An 8,908-nucleotide genomic window follows, 5' to 3' on the forward strand; every position below is an offset into this window, starting at 1 on the left:
CGGAGGGGATTGTAATCATTGCAATGAAATGAAATACGATAGGATGAATGTAAAACTGATGTTCTCCCATATAAACCCACATAATTCACAATGAAAATGTTAAAAAAAAAAAAAAAAAAGCAAGAGTTAAAAAATGAAGAAACAAAGCCAAATAGAAATATAGGATTCAATGAAGAGGTCTAGCATTAGAAGAAATATTGGAATTCAGACCACCATGACACCTAGAATTTTATTGAAAAATACTGCTTCCATGTTCATGAGTTTTATGGGTCTGTAATTAATTGCAAAGGTGATTCCACATTAGGAAATCAATCAATGTAATCCACAAAATAAACGAAACAAAGGACTAGAACCATATGATCATGTCAATTGATGTAGAAATGGCATTTTATAAAATTCAACACCTTTATTGATAAAAATCATCAGCAAAATAGGAATAGAAGGGACATTTCTCAAAAAAAAATTAATGGAATATATGCAAACCCAGTAGCCAGCATCATACTTAATGGAGAAAGACTGAAAACCTTTCCTTTGAGAATGGGAATGAGACAAGAGTGCCCATTATCACCACTCTTACTCAATTTTGTACTAGAATTGCTCTGGGAATTCTAGCCAGAGCAATAAGGCAAGAAAGAAATAAGAGATATTCAAATTATAAAGGAAGAAGTAAAACATCTGTATCAGCAGATGGCATGCTCCCTATATACATAAAACATGTTGTTGTTGTTGTTGTTAAGTGCCGTCGAGTCGGTTCCAACCCATAGCGACCCTGTACAGGGTTTCCGAGGCTGTAAATCTTTACGGGAGCAGAATGCCTCATCTTTCTCCCATGGAGCCGCTGGTAGTTTCGAACTGTTGGCCTTAAGGTTCGCAGCCCGATTCGTAACCACTACGCTACCAGAGTAGGAGGTCTTAAAGATGCAGCAGCAGCAACAACAAAAAACTGCTGGAACTATATAGAAGAATTCAGCAGCATTGCAGGGTACAAGATCAACACACAAAAATCAGTTGGATTCCTTTACACTGACAAAGAGTATTCCAAAAATGAAATCAAGACAACAGTACCATATACAATGAATCCCAAACTGCTAAATACCTGCGGATTAAGAAAACGTTACTTTGAGAGTAAAAGAGATCTAAAAGAAGTAAAAAGACAAGAATGTGTTCAAGAATTGGAAGACTTAATATGGTAAGTATAGATTTATAAATTTGTGAGACCAGAAAGAAGTATCTATGGTGGTGGTTGTTAATGTGCTGTGGAGTCAGTTGCAACTCGCAGTGACCTTGTCTGTATAGAGTTTCCGAGGCTGGTTTATAGAGCAGAAATCTTCATCTTTCTCTCACTCAGTGGCTGGTAAATTCAAACTGCTGACCTTGCAGTTAACAGCCCAACTCATTACTCAGTATTCTTAAAAGTATCTATTGCTGTTGTGTTAAGTGCATCGAGTCAGTTCTGACTCATAGAAACAGATCCTGTATAGGGTTTCTAAGGAACAGCTGGTAAATTTAAACCACTGACCTTGAGGTTCAAACTGATCTTGCTGTCCAGTGGATTATCCTATAATGCCACACAAGGACTCCAGAAGTATCTCTGCATATGAATAAATACAAATATGTGTAGACATAGATGTATATGAATTGAAGACCTAATTGCAGATGCTACTCAAACATAACCAAAAACCTTCCAAGGCTTGTTTTCTGGGTTTGAAAGCTTAGTCCCATTGTCTCATGGGGTAACTCAGTCAATTGGCACAATATAGCTTACAAAGTTCATGTTCTGAATCCTAGTGAGAAAAGAAGAAGATCCTGGCAATCTACTTCTGAAAAAGTAGCCACTGAAAACCCAATAAGAATACAGTTCTAGTCTGACACACATGGAGTTGCCATGAGCTGGAATTGATTCAACAGCCAGTGGTTTTTGTACTCTCCTGCTTAAAACCTTTATCGTAATGGTCCAGTCAGTGAATGATCTGTCCTCTGCCCATCTTTCCATCCTCATCCTACCTCGTTTTCTTTTCTCACTTGTCCCCTAAGCTCTAGTCACACCGACAGCTGTTCACCTCCTTCAAATACACCCAAATCTCCTCCCTCAGTACTTCTGCACCTGCCATGCCCTTTACCACATAACTTCTTTCAACTTTCTCTTTGTTTCCTGGCTATTTCTTTCTCTTCCTCCAGGTATCAACTTAAGTATAATCTTATAGAGATATTTTCTGACCATCACACCTAAGGTATGCCCTTGTTCTTATCCCAGTTCCTGTTAAATGCTATTATTTTTTCCCTAGTCTTCTCCACAGTTTGCAATTCCAAACTTATTTTGTCACTTGTTCAGCATCATTAGATCCTAAGTTGCTTGAGATTGGGACCATGTCTGTTTTGTTTGCCTCAGCATAATACCTGAAATATAATAAGTGGTCTATTTGTTGAAGTGTAGAAAGAATACAGCAGGTGAGCTGTTAGTGAGTGTAATGTTTATTCACAGTTCTTAGAGTAAGGAATTTGTTGTTTGGGGCTTTGCTGTTTCAATTAATGATACCTGATGCTTTTGCTTCAAGTCCCACCCATTTCATCTTTGATTGCTGCCCACAAGTAGAATCTTTAGGGGTTTGCTTCAGGGTGGTTAGTGACTAAACCACAAGGCTTAGAATCAGTGCTCTCTTCTACTGATTCCAAAATGCCTCCTGAGAAGGCTGCCCAAGGACTGAGGAAATCGGATGCAAAATAAAGATCACCAGGTAGTGAATTCCAAGGATTGGATGATAAAGCCATGACCTGGGAGCAAGGTAGCTTTATAGGATAAACACTTGACTAAAACCCATAAAGTTGATAGTTTGGTACCCCTAACTTCTGTGGGAAAAAGGCGAGGCTTTCTGCTTCTGCAAAGTTTTACAGCCTCAGAAACCCTATACAGATTGAATTGAAACCAACTCAAAGACAGTTAAAAACAACAACTGTGCAGTCAACAGAGCAGCCACAACTGGAAGAATCTCAACTTGATTTAATGCTCTGCTGTTGCCTGGTATGGAGCTGTAGCATTGAACTACGAACCACAAGGTCAGCAGTTCAAACCCACCAGCTGCTCCTTGGAAACCCTATAAAAGGTGGCTATGAATTGGAACTGACCTGATAGTACTTAAAAACAACAACAATCTTCACCTTGGAGTCCTGGTGTGGCATAAGTACTGGACTACTAACCACAAGGTTGGCAGTTCAAACCCACCAGCTGCTCCTTGGAAATCCTATGCAGAGTTGCTATGAGTCAGAATCGACTCTACGGTCCTTAATAACAACAATTTGCCATCATGATTGCCTTGATAGATTTGGAATAATTTTCACTGAGCCCCACAAATTTTGTAGCTAGTTCTAGCTACAGCCAAAGGGACTTAGGTTACCTGGCAATGACACATCATCCAAAGAGTCTGATAAGATTTTGTTGTTGTCATTATGTGCTGTGGAGTCTTATAGTTACCCTATATAGTGTTTCCTATGCTGTAAATATTCATGGGGACAGAAAGTTTCATCTTTTAGATTTTAGAGGTCACACATAATTTTAATTTTGGAAGGAAATTTGGAACGTCACTGAATTTTGTAGTTCTCAGTGCTCTTTGTATATCAGAATCACCTGAGAAACATTTGGAAAGAATGTATAACTGGGTCTCAACCCATACCCTCCAGTTGAATTGGTCTAGGGTAGGGCATTATAGTTTTAAAACACTTTTCAGATGATTCTAAGAACCACTGACCTATATTGGTACCTAATATAGGACTCCTGGTGTGGTGCTGTGGATTAATGTGCTGGACTGCAAGGTTGGTTTGAACCACAAGGTCAGCAGTTCAAGCTCACCAATTGCTCCTCAGAAACCCTATACAAACTCGCTATGAGTCAGAACTGACTCGATGACACTTAACAACAACAACAATCAGAAGCCTGGGTGGCACTGTGGGATCAGCATTGGACTGCATCCACAAGGTCGGCAGTTCAAACACATCAACTGCTCCTTGTAAACCCTATACAGGGTCAGTATGAGAACCAACTCGAAGACACTTAACAACAAGAACATTGTACTGTCAACTTAGTTGTTATACTTCATTTATTCATTCAACAAATACCTACTAAGTTTCTAATATGTATAGAATATTGTGATAAGCTTTATATAGGATGTTGTTGTTAAGTGCCATAGTGACCTTGTACAGGGTTTCCGAGGCTGTAAATCTTTACGGGAGCAGAAAGCCTCATCTTTCTCCTGTGGAACAGCTGGTAGTTTTGAACTGCTGCCCTTGCGGCTTGCAGTCCAATTTGTAACCACTATGCTACCAGAGCTCCTTCTTATATAGGATAGAAAGGGGGAAATGCGTCGAGGCCATTGCCCTCAGGAATCTCATAATATAGTGGATTTTCATAGTGGCTTGATCATTTAAGCCTCCTGTTTCTTGGGGATTTCTGGTCTTTTTCCTTTCTCTTTCTACATAAGGTCTTTAGCATCATTACCTGACTTTCTCCTCCTAGAAGATCTTAAAGCTTTGGTGATGGTGGTGGTTGTGTGCCATTGAGTGGGAATTGACTCATAGCAACCCTGTGTAGGGTCTCAAAGACTGTAAATCTTTATGGGAACAAGAAGCCTCATCTTTTTCCTGAGGAGTAGCTGGTGATTTTGAACTTTTGACCTTTCAGTTAGCAGCCCATCGTGTAACGCGCTATGCAATCAGGTCTCCTTTGAAGAGCTTTAAGCAATACATTTTGTTCTTTCTCATGAAAATGTTAATACTCCCAATCTAATTCAAGCTTCTACTTTCAGTTCCATACTCCCAGAAGAACCCTGGTGTGGCACTGTAGGATAATGTAAGCTCAATGGTTCAAATTCACCTGATGCTCCTCAGAAACCCTATAAATAGCCCCTAAAAGTTGGAACTGACTTGACGACACCTAACAACAACAACAACATACTCCTAGAAGTCCTGGTGTGGTGTTGCAAGATTATATACTGGACTGCAAGGTTGGTGGTTCAAACTCATCAGCTGTTCATTGGAAACCCTATACAGGGTTGCAATGAGTTGGAACCGACTTCGTGGCACTGAACCACAATGATACTCTTAGAAGAATTGGCATATTCATTTATAAAGTCCCACTGCTGAAAGAAATTTATTTTATTTTTACAATAAGCAGTTCCAATGCTTCTAGCTATCTTGAGAGCAAAGCCCACACATTCCATCTCCCAAGAGATATCATCACCATTACCACCTGGGTTGTAATTTACATTTTAGATGTTTTGTACAGTCTTGTTTTCTTTGGTCTGAAACCAGTAGAGCATGTACTCCTACCCAGGGGCGGATTAACCAGTAAGCACAGTACACACTGGTTTACAGTAAGCAAGCTATGCATGGGTTTAATTGCACCTACTGAACAATTTCACCTCAGTTTCACAATTCAGAATGTGAATACTTTACTTATTGCATAATCCGTCCCACTCCTACTATAAATTGGTACAATCTGGGTGTAACAAAATCCCTATCTTTAATCTCTGAAGAAATCATTTGTTAATATGTTTTGGGGAATGGAGAATAGGACCTTCACTAGTAATGTTTCTCTTGCTTGGGGGATTTTCTTGGCTATTGTTGTTGTTGTTAAGTGCCCCCTAAAAGACACTTGTCATGATCAAAGAATAATGATAAATCTGTTTAGAGACCCAGTTGGGTATTTCTTCCCAGCCCCAAATCCACTGAGCCGCAGATGCTGGTTCAAGAACAGCTATCACACTTCCTGGATGACGTCTTTCCTCACTCACAGTGCTACAGTGGAAGTCACAGCTTCTATATGAAGAATCAAATCGCTTATAAGTGTGGAAGGAACAGTTTTTCTTTACCTGTGGCCCACACAAGGAAAGGGCCTACATTTTAATTTTCGAAAGAAGCGTGTGCCATGGGAACCACCATTTCTCTTCAGTAGCTGCCTTTTTTACACATTCCATGGTTTCAAGTCATACTCTAGCCCCTCTTGTAAAAACTGTGCTGCCGTGGGCTTTGGAGTCAGTTCAGACTCATAGCAACCCTGAGGGTTTTTGAGGCTGTGAATCTTTACAGGAGCAGAAAGCCTCATGTTTCTCCTGTGGAGCCGCTGGTGAATTCAACATGCTTGGGCTGCTAACTTCAAGGTCAGCAGTTCGAAACTTCTAACTAACCCTTCTGCGGGGGAAAGATGAGACTTTCTGCTCCCAGTTTTGGTGGTGCTTGATGTATACATAATTTTGAGGCTTCTTTTAAAGGAAAAGAATACAACAATTAAGCAAAGATTTGGATGAGAAAATAAATCACATTAAATACTAAAGCCTTGTTGTTGTTAAGTCCCATCAAGTTGGTTCTAACAGTGGTCTTGTATTGGTTTTCCAAGGAGCGGCTGGTGAGTTTGAACTGTCAACACTGTGGTTCAAATGGACCTTGAGGTTGAGTGCATATCCTGTGGTGCCAGTTCAGGACTCCTAAAGCCTTTTTGTTGTTGTTTATGCCATTGAGTCAGTACCAACTCATAGCAACCCTATGCACAACATGATGAAACACTGCCTGGTCTTAGACCAAGCTCACAACAGTTGGTATGTTTGAACCCACTGCTGCTGACACTGTGCCAATCCATCTCACTGGGTATCTTCCTCTTTTTCTCCAACATACCACTTTACCCAACATGATATCCTTATCCAGTGACTGGTTCCCCCTGACAATATGCCCCAAGTGTGAGAGACAAAGTCCGGCCATCCTGATTTTCAAGAAGCACTCTGGTTGTACTTCACGCAACACAGATCTGTTTGTTCTTTTGGCAGCCCATGGTACTTAAAATATTCTCTTCCAACACCGTAACTCAAATGTATCAATTCTTCTACAATCTTTCTTATTTACTGTCCAACTGTCACCTCATGCATATGAGGTTATTGAAAACACCATTGCTTGGGTCAGGCACACCTTAGTCCTCAAACTGGCATCTTTGCTTTTCAACACTTTAAAGAGTTCTTGTGCAGCAGATTTGCCCAGTACAATACATCGTTTGATATCTTGACAGCAGCTTCCATGAGTGTTAATGGTTGATCCAAGCAAAATGAAGTCTTTGACAATTTCAATCTTTTCTCCATTTATATGGACGTTGTTTATTGTTTCAGTGGTGAAGATTTTTGTTTTCTTTACATTGAGATGCAAACCATACCGAAGGCTATGCTCTTTGATCTTCATCAGTAAGTATTTTAAGTCCTCTTCGCTTTAGTGAAGTCTTAGTGAATTAGTATTTCTTTAGATCTCTTTAGGCAATTTACTAGAAAAGCTTACATAGCAATACCTCCGGATTACAACCTGGCTTCCTGTGGTACCCAGAAGCTGTGCACCTAAGTAGGGGTGAAAGCCTGAAGCTGATGTTCCTTAGCTTCAGCATGAGGTATTTCAGCTCCATCCTGATCTTCTCAGTCAGAGTGAAGAGCCTGTTGTACACTGGTTTATTTACAGCACTGAGTGAGCTGAAGTGAGTGTTAACTTGTTAGAGACTACTTAATCATTTCTCATATGAAGGAAAACTATTCTTCCTCTGACCACAGTTCTAATCTTAACACTTTTAAATGATAAACCCATGTATTATCATGCTCCTGCCTGATTCTGGTTTATATAATAAGAGTTTGTATTAGCTTTAAATGCTAATTCCATTGCCACATAGATGGGAAACATCAACTCTTGATTCCACATTTCCTCATTAAAAGAAGAATATTCTTCATAGTCCATAAGGACAATGTTCTATGCCCTACTTTGATGGGTAGTGATTGGGGATTGAAAAGCTTGCAAGCAGCCATCTAAGATGCAACTATTAGTCTATCCCCATCCAGAGCAAAAAGGAGTGAAGAAAATCAAAGACTCAATGAAACATTTAGCCCAGAGGATTCATGTTCCATGCAAACCACAGTCTCTATTACTCTGAGACCAGAAGAACTAGATGGCACCAGGCTACTATTACTGACCACTCTGATCAAGATCACAATAGAAGATTTTTGACAGAGTAGGAGAAAAATGTAGAATAAAAGTCAAAGTCATAAAAAAAGACCAGTCTGATAGAGATTAGTGAAGCCCCCTTGGGCATTCTTAAAATCTGGAGTTGAAGCCACTTCCAAAGACCATCTTTCAGCCAATCAATAGAAAAGCTATAAAGTGAACATTGTTGTATTTATTAAGTGTTGTTGAGTCTGTTTCAAATCATGGCAAACTCATGTGTAGGTTTCTGAGGAGCAACTGGTGAGCTTGAATTGCCGACCTTGCAGTGCTAACCAATATTGTGCTTATCCTACAAAGCCGCAGCAATGAACAATAATACCAATGAAAAAGTACTCCTCAAAAAAGTCAACTCTGGTGGTGGTGGTTATGTGCCGTGGAGTCGGTTCTGACTCATAGTGACCCTGTACAGGGTTTCTGAGGCTGTAAATCTTTATAGAAGCAGAAAGCTTCATCTTTCTCCCATGGAACAACTGGTGGTTTCAAACTGCTGAACCTGAGATTAGCAGCCCGATTCGTAACCACTACGCTACTAGAGCTCCTACAAGACCAAAAAGGCAGCATTTGTCCAAAAACAAAGCTCTGAAGACAGGAAGGGGCAGAAAGAAGGACAAACGGAAACAAAGAATCCAGCAAGGAAGTGGGAAGAGTGCTGTTAAGGGGTTGCAACAAATACCACAGCACGAAATATGCATAAATTGTTGAATGGGAAAATAATTTGCTCTGTAAACTTTCACCCACACCACAATAGAAAGTTCAAAAAGAAGAATGAGTTTTCCTTGCTACCTGTGTGCCCATAACTCAGAACAGACTTATGGTGTGAAGAAACAATATTTACAGAGGCTTTCAGTGGCCTAAGTACTCTTTTTTTTTAAAGGTTTTATTGTTAATTTAGCGA

Source organism: Chrysochloris asiatica, unplaced genomic scaffold (genome assembly GCF_000296735.1).
Source record: "Chrysochloris asiatica unplaced genomic scaffold, ChrAsi1.0 scaffold00033, whole genome shotgun sequence".
In the NCBI taxonomy this organism is placed as follows: Eukaryota; Metazoa; Chordata; class Mammalia; order Afrosoricida; family Chrysochloridae; genus Chrysochloris; species Chrysochloris asiatica.